Raw genomic sequence first — 19,276 nt, 5'->3', positions numbered from 1 at the left:
TTCTTCAAATGACCGAGCGGCTACTGTTCCCTAAGACATTCTCCATCTCCTAATACTTCGTCTGTGGACCAGAACTATCAGATAGCTTGTTGTTCTTGGGAAACACATCATCAGGGCAAAGGGAGACTGGGAAGACCTAACGGTTCATCCAGTCTCCCGGGAGGTCCTCAGCAAAACTCCCGGCTTATGCCCCTGATGTCTATGTCATCACAATTTACAGTCCCACTCATCTGGACAGTGCTGGACAGATACTGACAAATTTGAGGCCCTTATCTATTATTATTTGACTTACGAAAGTCCTACAAATCGCTTTATTCCTAAATCTGGCTTTATAGTGTTCGGGTGTATTGATTCTATATATCTCAATTAAGGTGGTGATCTCATGGATACCTTAGCCAGACTAATCAAACTTCAGCCTTAAGAACTTGTGTTTTTTATTAAACATAAGTCATATTCCAAAAAAAAAAAAAAAAGAGAGAAATGGAAAAAAATGCTAAGCACACACATATGCACAAGAAAGAATTGGATTGAGTAAACATAAGATTGAAAGTTGGAGTTAGATGTGTGCTATGGTTAGAAATAAAAAATCAGAATGAGGGGGCAGGACATAGCTCAGCAGTAGAGTGCATGCTTAAAGTTCCTTGATTCAATCCTCAGTACCTCCATTAAATAAACAAACAAACAAACAAGCAAACCTAATTACCTCCTCCTTTAAAAAATTAAAACATTTTAAAAGGGAAATCTCATTAAAAAAATGAAAATGAATCTTAAATTTCTAACAGACTTGAACCAAGCTTGTTACAGCAGCAGGGACAGTGGGCCCCTCCAGCTTCAGCAAAAAGAGCATGCCTCTGGAGCAATCCCGACCTAGGATTCCATCCAAGCATTGCCACTCAGCAGCTGCGCGAGCCCGTGAAAGTTACTTAACCTTCTGAGATTCCATTTCATCATCTGTAAAACAGAGCTAATAATGTCCACTTTGCTTTGTGGTTCTGAACATTTGGCTCACATAGGTTCTTCATAAATAGCCACCCATCATCTTAATAACATAATGTTAGTTCCTGTAAATTTAAAATAGTCACATTAGCATTAAAAAGAAATTTACTACTTTCTTTCATGCCTGGTGACTTCAGGCTTCCCTAGTCTTCTCCTCCCTGACGTCAGTTTCTCTGTTAACAACAGGGGTCAGAAAGAAAAGGGAAGCCACTGGAAACCTCCGAGGGAAGCGGGAAAGGGGAACTAGGGAATAGCATCTCCACTCCCTGGCGTCACAAAGCCCAGAGGCTCACAAAAAAGAAACAGCAGTTCCCAGGAAGGATATTATGGTAGGTGCAGAGACGGAGAGGACGGATTGATTTGGAAATAGTGAAGAGCTTTTGCTGCCTAACTGGGTAGATGATAGCGGGTGGTGGGGGTTTTAATGAGGGAGTGGATATGATTAAGATGCGGTGGATGCAGGATTGTGACTTTTCCAGTTCAGTGCTTGTCATTGATAAGGGCACTTGGGGGAAATTTGAAGATGCCCAGTTGGCGGGGAGAGTTAACAGTCTTATTTAACTGACATAGACAGTTGAACAAAGGATCGGGAACTGAGGGGCCAGTGGTATGCTGGGAAATGTTTGACTCTCCAGGGAAACAAAGCCCTGATGTGCAGCATTAACCAATCTCCATGGTTTAAATACTCCTGCCAAGACACCGAATTTCATGGCATATTACGGCCAACGTAGCTTCGGAAGAGACGTGCACCGTTGGCTCTTGCAAGGGGAGTGCAAGTCAGTTGCATCACATTAGGGGTGATTCAAGAAACAGGAAATAGCCAAAAGTGTAAGGCGTTCATAGAAAGTTGAGTGAATTCCTCTGGCTAAGGGATGGGTTTTGCATATCATTTACTTCTGTTTCACTTGTGTTTCCTTCTATAATAACTCTTTCATATAGGGTTGCTTAGTATTTGCAAGAAGACTTGGCACTGGTTCCTTACATCAGCATAGAGCATTCATTGTTGGCACCTGCAACACCTGTTACTTCCCAAGGTCATCTGAAGGTTAAGGTAAACCAAAACTGCTTCTCTCTACTTAAAAAAAACAGGAGGGAGGAGGGCATGCGAAGAGGGCGGTGGAAATTGATTTCATGACTCTGTTATCTCTAAGATGGTCTATACCCACAATGAACCTATTTGCGCCTACTTGAAGTTGGCACTGCAGGCTGTCACCTTCAGCAATGGGACCTTGTATGTTATCTTATTTCCAAGGTTAAATCTTCTATAAGTTTATCATGACAGTTTTGGTTATGTGTGCATTTTCTCCGTGTTTGCTGCCTCATTATTTCCAGAAATCAAATTTTTATACTGAAATACTTAAGGTTCTTAATGCCAGAGGAATTATTGATACAGGGATGTGATTCTAGAGTACATTTTTGGATTATCTAAGCTAAAAATAGTATACACCTCTTTCTAGAGTGCATGTTAAAAAACAGCACTTTTCACTAATTATAAAATTTTGACATGCTCCTATTGAAGAATTTGAAAAATTCAGAAAAAGGTAAAGAAGAGAAGAAGTACCCATAATCCATACACAAATATTATTAATAGTCCCTTTCAGTCAACTGTGTAGCTTATATTCACAATAGCATATATTGTGTATGTACTAAGTATTTTATAGTACTTCTTTGTATTGTGAAATTTTGGTTAATAATATATTAATCAACATCTTTCCCCGTCATGAAGATTCTGCAAAATATAATCTTCATTGTTGCACAATACCCTCCATTAGGAGTGTGCATACGTATTTAAATAGTCTTCTCTTTTTGGACAGTTAGATGGTTTCCACGTTTTCATTATTATAAATGGAATGGCAATGGCAAATCCTCTTCCATCAGTTTTTGTGCTTATTTCTCATTGTTTCCTTAAATAAAGTCCTCTCGATGTAATTCGTGTGTTAAGTGGTAAAATTGCATCAGAGAGCTTTGGTACATAGTGTTCAGTTGTGTTCTCAACAGTTTGTGCTGATTTATAATCACATCAGCACTGTACGTGAGTGTTTATTTTCACTCCTCCATCACCAGTTTTGACTATTATCCTTAAACAAGGGAATATATGTGTGTGTGTTTGCATCTATGTGTATGTGTGTATCCCATCAGATAAACAATAACTGGCATTTCATTGTTATTTCCCTTTGTTTTTCTTTTCTGAAGAGAGGTTAATGTTTTCTATGGGAAAAAAGTGTGTGTGTGCGTGTGTGTACAAATTTCGCTTCTTATTATCCCTTGCCTGTTTTTTCTATTGATTATCATTTTACCTCACCCAAGGAATTTGATGTAATTTATAGGTAACTGAAATCACAAGCTTTATTGGAGCTTCTGGAAATGTAATTTCTAAATGGAGCATCAGCAATGACCATAAAAGGGAAAGTAAAGCTAAATTATGAAAATGATATTGACAGATCATAATTATACAAAGCAAAAAGAAACATTATCTCTTACAGCTATTAGAATTCTAGGAGAAAGACATATGGGCAGATACTGAAGGTTTTTCCTTCCGTCCATGAATGCAGTTGGATTTTAGCGTGAAGACCAGATTCAAGAGGGTTTCCAGTTCCCTCCCCATCACTGCTGAGCAGAGCTGCGGAGGAATCCTTGCAAACAATTGCTGTGAGCTTTAGATATGGTTTTCTATTCTCCCGTGGCCCCCAAACATGCTACTTCCTTAGTCTTTTCACCACATGGGATCATGTTGCCAATAATGTCTCTGGGATAAATTTGAATTCATCAGGCTTGAATTTAATTACATTATGTAAACTAGGAAATGTCCCCAGTAGGCTTTGAGGGAATAGCTTCTGCATGCAATTGCAACATCCTGTTTTGTTTAAAATATTTGCATTTTGATAAATCCACGCTGACTCCAAACCCCTTTTTGATCTTTGTCAGGAACTCATTTTCATCACCTCGGCCTGAATTTACTTTCCTTCGTTAACAAATATTTGCAAAATTTGCGTAAGTGACTTCCCTCTAGTCCCCATCCTCCCCACATGCCTCTCTCTCTACTCTGATTGGGGCAGGATGGTGAGAGGAGGTGGACAAAGGTTCATTTGTGTGGGTTATCCCAGCAACACGAAAGCCTGACACCTATCAGTCCACTTCTGAATAGACAGTATTCTCAGCACAGGGAAGACAGGCTTTCCAAATGATCAAACAGGGAGAGAAGAATCATTGGAAAATTTCTTGAACTCCATACTTAGGTTCATTATGGCATCTATGAAGTAGCCCATACAGATCCCCCATTGTAGATTGCATCATTGGCTCCCAACTTTTATCTTTTCCCATATCCGTACCCTTTGCCATCTAACTATGTTGTTCCTCCCTCTAATAGGCATATTAACTTTCAGCCCCTGCCTTTTATTGGGCTGGGCTTCGTGATCAGTTTCCATTAATAGAATGTGAAGTGAGCCATTTTGGGAGCCTAGCTCTCTCTTACGCTTTTCACGATGAGAAAAACCTACCCTGGCAAGTCTGCTGGTGAAAGAGAATTAGAGAGATCTAAAACAGAGATGACTTCAGTGGGTTTAACACCCATACCAAGAAGCGGAGATGCCCAGCAAAAACAACTGGAAGCCAACAAGTCCAGCTGAGCCAAGCCTAGGTCAGCTGAACCCCAGCTGGTTGGCAGCGTGTGTCCAAGAATAAAGATAATAAGTCATTGCTGTTTGAAGTCAACAGGATGGTTTGTTAACAAATGAATAAAATACCTTTAGAAGTTTTAGCAACTTACAACTTACATACTCAATGCAAAAATTAAAAAAATAATTAAAACCCCTCAGTTAGAAGAAAGCCAATTGGTGCCTTTCATTTAGGGATGGTAATGTCCACTGTTCTCGGATTCTTTGTGGCAACTCCCCAGATATGCTTCTTGCTGGAAGCATTTCTATTTATTGGCTTTTAAAGAAGCATTTCTCACTACAAATACACTATTCCTCCCTCAACACACCTAGCTAGCCCTCTTCAAAGCTTCACCCTTTCCCTACCCACAGAGACTCAAATCACCTGAGTGAGAGACAGTGTTGGTTGAGTTCAGAAATCAAGCAAGCCTTTCCACTTCCTTCTCATCCCACTGGGTGGTCTAGACATTGAAGCTCTCTGTAGTCAATCAGGCAAGCTTTTACTGCCAGCTCTTCAAAGAGGCAGAGAAGCAATTTTGATTCAGGGCATGGTTCATGACAAGCAAAATCTACAATCATGAAAAAAAATATATGTACACCTGTCTCAGATGAGGCAGAAAACTCACATCCCACATCTTCATATTGGAGGCTCATATTTATTTTGTAATTTAATTTAAAATAAATTTTAAAATTTAAATCCAAACTCTCCAAATGCCCATGTTGCAGCTCAATTTTACCAAAATCAATAAGCCACTTGTGGCCAAGTGTTTTATAAGTGGTCAGCAAACTCAAGGAAAATACTGTGATGAAAAGACTATTTTAATTAAAAAAAAATTACTGTCTGGCACATGGTCTGGAACATTACTATATGTGGACCAGATCCTATTAATATCCCTGCTTTTCTAAGGACAACAAACCTAGCTTGTTTCCTTAGGCAGAACTAAATCTTCCCCATGCAGAGCCAGGTTGGAACGGAAGACTCTCTTAGCAACACTCAGGCAGTGGGGCTCTGGTGGCTGACATGGACCAGTTTAGCCTGCAGCAGAAGAAAATCAGTCACAGTCATAGCTGGGACACGGAAGGCTACCCGGGGGATAGACACCCGCCCACATGATGTTCCCAGAACCAATGACAAAGCCGCCAGCATCAGTGTCGTTAAGCACCGCTGGTCGTTTCAGGACAGAAATATTCCAAATGCTCTATTCTATGTGAAACAAAATCGATCAGATTAGGCAAGTCAGATTGCTTTCTATCGCATTGATCATAAGCCCCAAGTGGTTCAGAGTTTTCTCTTCAGGAACAGGTCTCCACAGCCCAACTGGAGAAATAGATTTGCTTTTCTCTGCTTTTCAAAAACGTGAGAGAAAAACTGAAAAGAGGTGATTATTGCCTTTCTGTAAATTGCAATGGCTTAAAGCGTAATGTTTAATTCTACTGTGAATATAATAAAAAGGCAATTAAATATCTAACGTAATTAGTGAATTGAGCATGTTGAATTATACAATAGCTATTACAGAATATAAAAAAAAAATCTGACTTTAATTTCTACCTTGGAGAAAAAGAAAGGGGTGAGGAATTCACATTGACTGAGTACCTTCTGAATAACAGCCAGGTTACATATTGTAAGTTTCTTTAATATGGTACAGTAAAGAAATGTATGACAAAAGAAACAGTAGAATGAAATAACGCCATTTGCAGCAACAATGGATGGACCTAGAGATGATCGTAGTAAGTGAACAAAGTCAGAGAAAGACAAATATCATATGATATCACTTACAGATGGGATCTAAAAAAGAAAAAGGCACAAATGAACTTATTGGCAAAATAGAAACAGACTCACAGACATGGAAAACAAACTCATGGTTAACAAGGCGGAAGGGAGAGAGGGATAAATCGGGAGTTCAGGATTTGCAGATACACACTATTATACACAAAATAGATATGAAATAAGGACCTACTGTAGGACACAGGGAACTATGTTCAGTTTCTTTTAATAACCTATGATGAGAAAGAATCTGAAAAATAATCTATCCATATGTATAACTGAATCACTATGCTGTACACCTGAAACTAATGCAACATTGTAAATCAACTATACTTCAATTAAAAACAAAAAAAGGGGGTAGGTAGAATGTGAAACACAGATCCATTTAGAACTGCAGGGTCTTAGCTATCCAGACATGTTTGTGTTGGTTTTGAGCATGGCCTCAGACTGAGCAGATTCTGTATTCTGTTAGAAAGTACAAGGATCTACTATCTCAGTGACTCAAAATAATATTTTATTCTTTTTCTGTCCTCACAAAATATTTCCTTAGACGTAGTCCAAAAATTAAATGTACATTTTTTGACAAAACACACTCAGAAGGAACCCTGATTCCACGGCTGATTTCCAGGCATTGTCTTACAAGGCTGCCTTGCTAACCGAGAAAAGGAAAGAAGGACGGGGTTATCTGTCGTGTCACGTGAAAGGGATTTATTTCGCGTCTCCGTGAACAGCACACGTGCACACAGAAACACACACAATTCTCTGCACAGGAGATAAACGCTTCTGGAGTGCCGAGAACATCACTGATAACAGAAACCACACAGTACTCACCAAAGTCAGGCGTGACTTTAGACACGTGACTTCTAGTAACTGTTGGAATCTTCCTAAAAATCCGATGAGACAAATTCACTCATCTCAAGGGACAGTAATGGCTTAGTGGAGTGATCATGGCCAGAGAGTATTAGATGTGTGCACACCACCACTGTGACATCGACAGGGGACTCACGTCACAGTTCACTGAGCTGTCCTCTCTCGTGTCCCTCTCCCTCTCACCTGCTTTTGTTTCTATGACTCAGACTGTGTATTTTTCCATCTCACTATTTGTTTAAATATGTGGATGTAATATACATTTATACCATTTATTACACTATTAATTGAAAAATATGATTATGTTCTCTTTTTACAATTTTTAAGAATGAATTTGCTGAGCATTTACTTTTTCTTTCTCTCTGAATATTTAAGATGTATTAGGGACACAGGGAAGTGCTCTGGAGACACAGTTACCTTCAAATACAGAATGAAGTCTACTGGGCAGCGGTAAGGAGGGTGTCCCCCTCTCCTGTCACCCTAACATCTTAGTAGAGTAACCCACAGGACCTCCAGGGAGCTACTGCATTGCCCTCAAATAAACCCGCCTTTTCTCCAACTTTCACTTGAGGAATCATTTTTTGGAACTTCTTCCATCAGGTGACTAATAAGAATATTCAGATATTAACAATAACCCCAAAGCCCAGGACTTCCTGGGAGATCCATCCAGCGTGACTGCTTGTTGTGTATTTCCAAAGTGGTCACAACAATTACTTAAGACATGAAGGTTTAAAGCAGTCAGTTTTGGATCTGCCATACTTGAGAAACTTTGAGGCAATGATTTTAACGGATTCCCCCAAGTTGGATGGAGAAGTTAGGAGATCATAACAGAGAGGTAACTCAGAAGAGAGAGGTAATGTTGGCGATTACAAATCTTTCAGAAAATGAAAGAGACAAGATACATATGAAGTCTAGACATAGGGTGGTTACTGCTTTCTTTGAAAGATAAAGAAGAGGGAAAAGAATGGGCTGCAGCAAGAGAAGAAAATAAAATAACTGTGCATTTTCAGAGAAAATATTGTCAGATGGAATGAGGGGTGGAAATCTAACACTTTCTTGCCTAAATAGGCTGGGCAGCCTCTCCACAGCTAAAATGGAGACAGTGCCTAAAACATGCCACAAATTCCTGATTTATTTCAATTCCCTCTAGACTTCATCTGGAAGCAAACCATGAACAACAAATATAAAATGCATCAAAGTCTGTGCCAAGGACTGTCAAGGTCTTGAGTGTCCATGAGATATAAAAGATTTTGAGAAAATTAGTAATTCTTTATGGAAACCTTTGGAATAATGGTTCCTTTACAAGTGATTTGGGACAAGTGTTTCATGGGTCTCAGCTCTAATAATACCTCATATAAATTCAGGCCAGAGAATGACTAAGGATTCCTTGCTGTTCTTGACAACATAAGCCAGACACCTTGAACAAACACTTAAGTCTTGCTATTACTATGGCTCCTAAACTCGTAAGATCAAAGATCACAAAATCTAAGCAGTGTGGGTTTTAGAGTCCCCGGCCCCCTTATCCAGACTGACAGAGAAAATTTCTTACAAGTAGACCTCCAGCTCACAAGATAAGATGAATCTAATAAATGTCCCCATCAATGGCATTTGACCCAGGAAAAAAAAAAGAAAAAGAAGAAAAAAAAAAAAACTTTAGCAATAAAATGAGAGCTGAAAGGGTCAAATGGGAATGGAACAAGCAGCAATTTTCATCACTCTTCAAACTGATGAAAGTTGCCTCTATGTATACAACAGGCACCTCACTCTCTCACCTCCACCCAGCGGCACCGTTTTTCCTGCACGCTCCGTCCTTCTCTTTGACAAAAAGGGACTCATTTCATGACTTGGATCAAAAACTGAAACATAACTCAGTCAGAGAAGACACTGTCCTGCTTTCCTGGAGGTCAATAGCTCCTCCTCTAAGAGCCTCGGCTGTGTGCCTGTCTGTGCTCAGTGTCTGGGCAAGACGGAGGGGCCTGCCCGGTGCAGGGCATCATGGGAACACTGGTCTTCCTGGGACGTCAACACAATATGAAGTCTTCACCTTGGACCTGAGAGAAATCAGCTGTCGCCTGGAGGGAATTTAGGCATCAGAGAATTTACATACATTTTTTTTTTTATAAGTGAGGAAATTGAGGCTTGGAGAGACCGAGACTTGTTCAAGGTCACCAGTTGTGGAATTCGGGACCTATTCATCTGGACTCTGACCGTTATAATTTTCCTGCTATGAGCAGACCATCAATTTATTTTGTACTTCCTCTTGAACCTGTCGTTACCTTTAGATTTGCTGTAGGTGTGACTCTGAGCAGATTAATTAACCTCTCTGAAGTTATTTCCTTATAAATAAAACATGGCTGTCACAACTCTACTCTTCTGAGGATTGTTGGAAAATGAAAGAAGATAACACTTTTAAAAAGCATGGTCTATTACATATATCATACAGTAAGTATTTGATAAATGTTAGTTCCCCACCTTGCTCTTGGGGGGAGGAGGATAAAATTCACTGAAATCATGACTATGTAGGTTGAGGTGTGTTTGAACACAGGATCAGAGGGAAAATGGAACAGGATCCTGACTTAACTTCACATCCTGGATAATTAGGTCTACCTACCTGAAAATCTGTCATGTGGTTCTAATTGCATTCAGACTCGGAGAAGCATGACTTAACTAAAATATTCATTCCTCCACCGCATTCCCCCTCTTAGCTTTGCTGTTCTGCTTGATCTTCCTGCTTAGTAACTGATCCCTCTTCTTCCTGATCGTTAGCTCAATATTTCATGATTATCATAGGAGAAGAAGACCATATTTCATTGAAAAACCTATTCTGAGGAATCTTCATGTCTTGCAGTTTTCTGGTGTTGTAAATAGCTGGATATTGGAAATAATCCAACCCATGAAGGCACTGGATAGGTAATGAAAAAGCCATTAACTCAGGCAAAGCTTTATACTCAAAGGGTTTCGTTTGATCAGGGCTTTCATTAAATTATATCCAAAATTAAGCTCTCCCAGAGAGCCTTAAACATTCCATCGGAGCAGTGGAGAGAGATAAGCCTGCAAAGAGTTGGTCCCTTAAAATCTTCCCAGCAGAAGGGAAAAGCACCTTCTACTAGGAAGACACTTAGATGTTGCGACACATCACCATTTGGCTACAGTGTTTCCAGAGAGGCTTAACTGTGTGCAGACTGTCCATCTAGAGCACGGAGAATCTGAAAAAGCATCTGCAAGCATCTCAGACACTGTAACTGCACAGTGTAACATACAAGCACTGAGCACCTGGAAAGTCTGTCCCTTCATTCTGGACCAGCAATTTCTCCAGCCCTGTTTCCTACAACGAGGCTCCTTACCTGGACTTCTGGCAGGCGAGAGGCTCCCTGTGACAGGAGGGCAAAGGCACCAGCGCAAAGGTGCTCTTCACAAAAATAAAAAAAAATAAATAAAATAGCCTCCCCAGACAAAGCCAGCTGGTCTTTTCCCTTAGGAGTGTGGGGATCTCTATTTGAAAAAGAAACATTAAAAAGTTTACCATAGAGCTGGGGAAAGTTAAGCCTTTCCTAAAATATCCCGATCGACACCCACTTTCCCTGACAGAACTAAAAATACAGTGTGGACGCAAGCCTTCCAGAGAGAAAGTCGGGGCAGTTATTTTTCTTCTCTTCCCCTTGTATTCTATCAGACCTCAGAGGCGGCAGCATCGTGTTATCAGCGTTGCCAGACTAATTCCGCAGCAGCCAGGTCCTCTCCCCCACGTGCTTATCAGTTCGCCTGGAAGAAGTTTGTCATTTCGTGCACTATGGCTATTAGGACTGAGTTATTGGGAGCAAATTCTGCCAAGAATAAAACTTTAAAAGTCAGCCTAGAGAGAGGAAGAATGTTATTGTGGCTTCAAAATCCATATATTTCAAAGGAAACTATAATCAGCTGTTGGATGGGTGTTCTTACAGATGGAAATGTCTCTTCCTGGCCAAGGCTCAGTGTGGGCTACTTATTTACTTCCCGAAAGATCTATCTCTGGGTGTCACATTTCAAAAGACCAGGGTAATCACATTAACTATTTTGTTAGCACTGGGAGTTTCTAAGGTGACAGCATCTCTATTCTACATGGCTGAAAAGGTTATTTAATATATAGATTTCAGAGGGAGGGTATTGCCCAAGTGATAGAGTGCGTGCTTAGCACGCACAAGGTGCTGGGTTCAATCCCCAGTACCTCCTTTATAAATAAATATACAAATAAACCTAATTACCTCCCCCCACAAAAAAAAACCTCTAATATATATATATATAGTGTATATATATATATATGTGTGTGTATATATATATGTATATATGTATATATATGTACATATATATACTAATATACTAATATGTGTGTGTGTGTGTATATATATATATATATATATATATATGTATACACACAGAGAGAGAGAGAGAGAGAGATTTCAGATTAACGGAAGCTATAAGAAATTCCAAAGTCTACTTTATGTACTATGTGAATTCACACACACATACACACACAGGGGACTGTGACTTCATTCTACTTCCATAAAATCCTTCTTGCGACGTGGATGCCTTTATGATTCTAATGAAGACTTTCCTAATCTGCTCACCATCACAAGCCTGCGTGGGAGAAGTGGACTCAAACTCAGCTCGTTCTGACTTTCCTTTTCCAGGCTCCCTCATACAGAACTTTACAAGCTGCTCCATGTTGGCCCTGCTGACTGTGCAAGGAAAGGACCGGGCATCCTGTCCAGAGCACGGTGTACCAGCTAATAGTCTGACCAGAGATGTTTTTGACAATGTAAGTCCAAGCACGGCTTGAGAACACAGTACTTCTCTAGGGAAGTCAGTTTTTTTTTTTTTTTAATCTTCATTGTTTGCTTTGGCATATTTCAGATTTTAAATATATACAATTCACAGTAAATGGGCTATAGTGCCTCCAGCAAGAATTATTCAAAAGGCTTTAATCAGAGATTTTGCTCACATTCCCAGTGCCCTGAAACCACACATCTTCAGTACATTATCTCTGAATCAATCTATGCTGGGCCATCAGTGAGGAAAAACAACTTTCAAATACCTCCCATTGTGCAAAAACTGTGATCTGGAACGGTACAGCCTCAGTGGTGACAGAATAATAAGACCATTTATAATTTTCTGTTTGGTAATTCATAAAGCCAAGTGGCATCGAAGTAATTTTTTTAGCATTAAGCTTTGCCAAGTCTGTGGACATATGCTAATGCATGAAATGAACAGAATTTTTTCCCCCTGTATAAATGAACCTTATCTTTGAAACCAGAAACAAATTCCCCAGCTAAATCTCCAAATATATTTTCCTGAGCCCATGTGAAGTAGCCCATTATGTGATTTTAGGACTTAGGCTACTGAAATAAAAGAAAAAGAACATTTTACATTTATTTAAACCTTATAACAAAACACAGCGGATTGGACACATGTGTTTATCTTCATTCTTGCCAGAAGCCACACTTAAATGACAGCAAGGAAAAAAAATATAAATGCAGGAGGGCAAAGAAATACAAGAGGAATCAACAGTATATAAATGATGTCAAGTCGTGTCTGGAAGACACAGAGAGAATGGAGGAAAAGTACATGATCCAGGAGAGTCGTGGAGGCTGAAACGAAGTATCCACAGGAGATACTGATGACAGATCAATTGGTTGAGCTTCCAGAATCCTTGAAGGGCTGGGAAATTGGAGCTGTGAGGTTCCTCTGAAGGTGAGGTTACAATCAGAGACCATGTCTCCTCTAACTTGTGCAGAAGAAAGGAGACTTCAAAGAATCACTATGTGGGGACATGAGACACAGAGAGGGAGCAAGGGAAATGCTAAAGTAAAAACAGAAGTATTTGTTAATTTGGGGGGAGGGGTTAAAATGTACACACTACTGTACATAAAATAGATAAACAACAAGGACCTACTGCAGAGCACTGGGGACTATAGTCAATTTCTTGTAATGGGCTATAATGGAAAAGAGTCTGAAAATATGTATCTGTGTATATATACATATGTATGTATATGTATAACTGCATTGCTTTGCTGTGCACCTGAAACTAACATTGTAAACTGACCACGCTTCAATAAAAAACAAGAATTTAAAAAAAAGTAAATAGAGAAAATGTTTTTAGAAAGAAGAAAAAAAAAACAGAAGTATTTAGTGAAAGTCTGAAAACTAAATGGAACAAGCCCCCTTCAAGGCCTCTTGTTCCTGTTTGTCTCATCCAGACACCAGCGTCCAGCACGGCACCTGCCCCACCTCCCCTGCCCTGTGAGGCATTAGAAGCTGCTTCTTGGGAGAAACAGGAAGATCCCAGAAAAATACCATTTAGATGCTGACACTTTGGAAGCTGCCAAGAAAAAGCCAGCTTTCCACCGATCACCCCAGTGAAGGTCACCAGCCCACCAGTTCCGTCATCAACTTTTTAACACCTCGTTCTTAAATATGAACGAGCAGAAAGATCACCACATATTTGAGCAGAAAATGAAAATTTCACATTTCCATCATGAACAGCAGCAACCAGGACACCGAGGATAAATTCAAGAGAGACAAGACCAGGGGAAGAAGGGATATTTTTAAAAAAGAAAAGAAAAGAAAAGAAAAGAAAACAATAGTTAATAACCTTGAGAGAAGTAGATGTGAATATTACACCACTAAGACAAGAAGAACAAGAAAGAGGATGCTTTGAAGGAGCAAGCCGATGAGAAGAGCTCTAGGAAATTAAAGTTGTGATAGGAGTGAGCACGTGGTCAATAGAAACATTAGAAGGTGAAGTTAAGAATATCTTCTGAAGAACAGAAGTAAAAAGACTATTACATGGAAAGTGACAAAGAAATGACAACAAAATTAGAGAATCAATCTGCACAATTTGATATCTGCCTAACAGGAGATCTAGAAGTAAACAATATATATATTATTTATATATTTATATATATTTATATATAAATTAGGTATATGTATATATAACTGAATAGAAGAATATGTATCAAGAGAGAAAGAACCCAACTTAATTTTTTTAAAAAAGGAAGGAAACAGGATCTTCCTTAAAAACACATCACATAAGTGTGATAGAGTAAGAACATTTTTAAAACACTAAGTTTTCCAAAGAACTGCCTCTTCTCTGCTCTTTCTGTCCACTGCAGCAGATGCTTCTTCCTAAGGAGGCACTAATCATGCTAGACAAAGCATGGAATCCAGGAAATAGGAGTCAGGGCACCCAACACCTGGTAGAAGTTTGGAAATTTCCAAGGTGATGACCGATGGAGTGTTGTAATAAAACAGCCACACAGAGGCCTAATCAGAGGGCTGCTGGCCTAGATGAGGGCAGGAAGTCAGAGGGCATCAGGAAGGAGGAATGAAAGAAGAACGGATCAGATAGAGAATCCGACAGGCTGGGCCACGTGCAATTGAAGGGCGTGGGAAAAAGCATGGTCTCCCTAAAGCCCTAAGCAAGGGAAAATATTAAAACTATGTTCGACTCCAAGAAAAACAAAAAGAAATTATACAATAAAGTAAACATAATTAAAAGTCCATTATTTGGCTTCACCAAGAGGATATGTCTACAGGCATAATAAAGAAAACACAAAAATACTAATTTAATCAAATCTATAATAGAATTATCATGGAGGAGGGAAGAGGGTGGATGTTCCACACATATTCCATTTTAAAAATTCAACTCACATTGTCTAAAATTGTAAATCAACTCAAAACAATAACCTCCTGTTCTTGCTTAAAAAAAAGAAACAAACAGAAGAGATACAAAGGAGAACTGAACATGGTAGGTTCTGGAGAGCAGAATTTGGGAGTGAGGAACATTAGGACAGAATGCTGTTTTCTGCTCTAAATCTTAAAGCCCTATTAGACTTTAAACTATGGGCACATGTTTACTCATTAAATGTATACATTAATAATAATTTTTAGAAAAACGTTAATAGATGCCTTTTAACTGCATTACTGAAGAATAAAGGTAGGAACCACTGATTTACAAAGTCAGGAAACAGCCTTACTTGCCTATCTTTAGAAAATTCAAAATCAATGAAAAATGCAAACCAGGAAATTCAATACTAAACAACATGCTTAACAGTATTTAGCAGGATTATTGCATTTTTATTTAATTTATCACTTAACAACTGTCACAGGTTTTGGACATAATCAATGAATGTTCTATGACCTTCATGTATATGACTTCTTGGCTTCTTTCAATTTGTCAGTGTTGTCAGAGTAGGGTCAGAGGATGGGGTAAAGGGACACAAAGCTCTTCAATGAGAAATGGGTTCAGTACAGTCAGACCTTAAAAATGAAACATTTTGAAGCTGTTACTAGACTGAGATGGATCCATATGAAAAGATCTCCAGTAAATACTGAGTGAAAAGGATCATGATGTAGAGAGCAGCAGGTATCCTGTGATTCCTTTTGTAGACACACAGGTATTTATGCTTGTGGGCATGAGACAAGGAAGAAGGGGGCAGAGCACAGCCATTAACACTGAGATGGTGGAAGACTCAACTCCCCGTAGGCCTTGAGGTCCAAGATGGCAGGAGATCTGACTTCCAGTAGACCTTGAGTTTCATTATACGCTCATTGAAATACATTAGCATGGTAAATGGCACTCCCACAGGTGCCATGACAGTTCCAATGCTGACCGTAAAAGGTCAAGGAGTGTGTGGTGGCCCAGTTCCTGGGAACCCCAGCCCCTTCCCCAAAGTAGTTAGAATAATCTTCCCACTTGCTAGCGTATGAAGTCACCGAGCCCATAAGAGCTAACAACCCCTACACCTTGTGGCTTTTCTCTTGTCTTTTGAAACAGCCTGCATGCTGTCTAAGAAGTATGTATCTCTCTGAATAAATCTACCTTTACTCAGCTGTGGCTCGCTCTTGAATTCTTTCCTGCGCAAAGCCGAGGACCTACACTTGGCGGGGTGCGTCCCAGGAACTCAGCAGAGATCTGGGACACAGCCTTCTTCTTGCCCCACATTCATTTTCCTGTATCAGGTACACAAACGAATTTGGGGAGAATGCTTATTATACGGCTCAAAGTGTCGGCCCCCCAGGAAGACATCCCAGGGGGAAGATTCGTGTTTTCATTCAGAACTCTTTAATACTCTGATTTTTTTTTAACCATAGGCATATATGGTTAATTTTCAATAAAAGAGTGGTTCATAAAGATAAATAAAATGCCAGTCCTTATACTGCCATTCAAATAGGCGGTTTTGAAGAAGAATGGAACAATCCACCAATGTATACAAAGGGGAAAAGGAATTATGATCGTATTTCTGTAAAACTAACAGAGTTATCTGTTGGTTATGAGATTTGGAGTGAATGCGGTTTCTACTTCACAGGTTTTTTTTGTTTGTTTGAAGTTCTCCATTTTTCCACAGTTATATTTCTATCCCTTTTAAAACGAAAAAATATCCTTAAAAAAAAGGAAGAGAAATTGTCATCCCTTTATCAGTTCTGTAAGGTGCAGAAGATGTTCACCCAGAGTGCAGCTTTTCTGGAAGGGGAGGGTGAGCATCTGGGCGTTGTATTTGCAGATGGACTTCACGCAAAGCATATGGTAGATTTTCCTCAAGGAAAGTTCTTGCTGTGGAAGCACGAGTTCCTATTTAAACCTTGGCAGACAAGGTCCTTTTTAAGCTTGACTTTTCTCTCTCCAATTTGTGAATTAGACATCTGCTCAGAGTTTCATAAAGAATTTCCCTTCTATTGAAATTAACTTTTTTTCCCTTTGTAAAGATTGTAAATTACAGAATGTGAAATTCTGATAGCTTGGATGAGTAGGGGTGGGTGGGGGGATTCATTTTTTAACTTGTCCTTTAAGCCTATTTATTTATTTATTTTTCTTTCAGCTTCCCACGTTGACAGATATGTTAAAACAAGGGCTACGGAAACAAGATGAAACAAAACGTTATAAACCAGGACGAAGATGTTCACAGAAGCATGGGTGCTGGAGCCAGGCACTCTTTCAGAATAACAAGCAACTTCATTCTCAAGTTATCAGAGGTTAGAGCTCGAAAAATCGCAAGTACTTTTCATGGGAAGTAAATGCCTTTCTAAAGGTCAACACAGAATTTATCAGCTTTATTGCATGTTTTCCTTCCTTTTCGTAGGTATGTAAAAGGAACACGATTTTGGTCTTTTTTTTAATGTCTTTTCTGCCACATGATGAGGTAGAGTAATTGCTTTGCTTCCAACTCAGTGCATTATTTTAATCTCACACGGGCCCCTTTTTAACAGTAAACGAACACTCCTTCAGTGGCTCAAATTAAGAAACAGGCACGGGTGTGCACTGGCCATGAAATGGACAGGAGAGCTGACAACACTTACCCGGGAGAAGCAGCAACCAAGGTGGGAGGTAGTGCAGGAATGTCTGCCCTACAGATAATTGGCCCCTTAAACGTAGGGTTTTTAGATGAGAGTTTGAAGAGAAGCTACCTTTTCCAAGGAAGCAATCTGGCTCCTTCAATTTCCCATCCTGCTTTGAGGACGGAAACTCTGCCAGCGTTTGCAGTGTTCCCAGGGGATATTTTACAAAACATTAGCAACTCAAACGGTTTTCCTTATTTTTTGGTTTCTAATATGATGCATCTGAATGAAAACTAAAGCAAAGTTTAGAAAGTTGAAGTGTCAACAACTCACAGTCTGTATATATTGGGCCTGGCTGCAGTCATTTTCCTATGTCTTTTGGCTTTTTCTGCAAAAGATACTTGATCAGCAAAAGACAGGCACTCCAAAATTTAAGCTTCTTTCCTCTGTAAGTTGTACTGTTTGAAATTAGTTCCTCTGGGCCTTAAACTTCCGGATCTGCAGAATGCGGCCATGGGCCAGGTAAACTCTGCTGGCCCTCCTGTCTTTAATATTCAGTGACAAAGACGTGGTTTTTTTTTCTTTGGTCAGAAGAGCACTTTGTACCCTCTGTTGGAAGATAAGGGAGCCCTCCTGCACTGCTGGGGGGGATGCAGTTTGGTGCAGCCATTATGGAAGACAGTATGGAGGTTCCTCAGAAAACTAAAAACAGACTTACCATATCCAGCGATCCCACTCCTGGGCATATATTCAGAGGGAACCTTCATTCAAAAAGACACCTGCACCCCAATGTTCACAGCAGCACTATTTACAATAGCCAAGACGTGGAAACAGCCTAAATGTCCATCGACAGATGACTGGATAAAGAAGTGGTGGTATATTTATATGATGGAATACTACTCAGCCATAAAAATGATAAAATAATGCCATTTGCAGCAAGATGGATGAATCTGAAAAATGTCATTCTAAGTGAAGTTAAGCCAGAAAGAGAGAGAAAAATACCATATGATACCACTTATATGTGGAATCTAAAACAAACAAACATAACAAAAACAAAAAACTTATTTACAAAACAGAAACAGACTCACAGACATAGAATACAAACTATGATTACTAGGGGCAGGAGTAGGTGGGAAGGGATAAATTGGGAATTCGAGATTTGTAGACACTAACTAACATATATAAAATAGATAAACAACAAGTTTCTACTGTATAGCTCAGGGAACGATATTCAATATCTTGTAGTAACCTATGGTGAAGAAGAATCTGAGAACGAATGTGTGTATGTTCCGATGTGACTGAAGCATTATGCTGTACACCAGAAACTAACACAACATTGTAAACTGACTATAGTTCAATAAAAAAATGTATTTAAAAAAAAACAGATAAACATGAAGATTTATAAAGTCATGACACTCACTTTCTGCCTCCAGGTAAGTCAACAACTGTCTTCGCAAACCTTGGTAAAGAGGGGAGGGGTCAGTATATTTCAGGCCTCTGGCCAGATCTGGCCAGTTCTCTGAACATAGAACACAGCCACACCTGTTTTGCTGGCTGCTTCCAGGCTGTGATGGCTCTGTTGAATACTTGTACCAACACCAGCTGGCATGCGAAGCCTAAAATATTCACTAGATGGCTTTTTACAGAAAGAGCCTGCCAATCCCTGGTCTAGAAGATCTCTCAA

The 19,276-nt window shown here is 39.5% G+C and overlaps 1 long non-coding RNA gene across 1 annotated transcript; it reads left to right on the top strand.

Annotated features, from left to right (window-relative positions):
* The first annotated feature begins 1,353 nt into the window (after positions 1 to 1,353).
* Positions 1,354 to 18,952, top strand: LOC116666382. The gene is made up of 3 exons (XR_004323202.1): positions 1,354 to 1,365; positions 12,045 to 12,050; positions 18,838 to 18,952. It is a non-coding gene; the product is annotated as an uncharacterized LOC116666382 (long non-coding RNA).
* The last annotated feature ends 324 nt before the right edge of the window (positions 18,953 to 19,276 follow it).

The sequence above is a fragment of the Camelus ferus genome, chromosome 1, assembly GCF_009834535.1.
Source record: "Camelus ferus isolate YT-003-E chromosome 1, BCGSAC_Cfer_1.0, whole genome shotgun sequence".
Taxonomy (NCBI): Eukaryota; Metazoa; Chordata; class Mammalia; order Artiodactyla; family Camelidae; genus Camelus; species Camelus ferus.
This window is presented reverse-complemented; position numbering and strand designations above follow the sequence as displayed.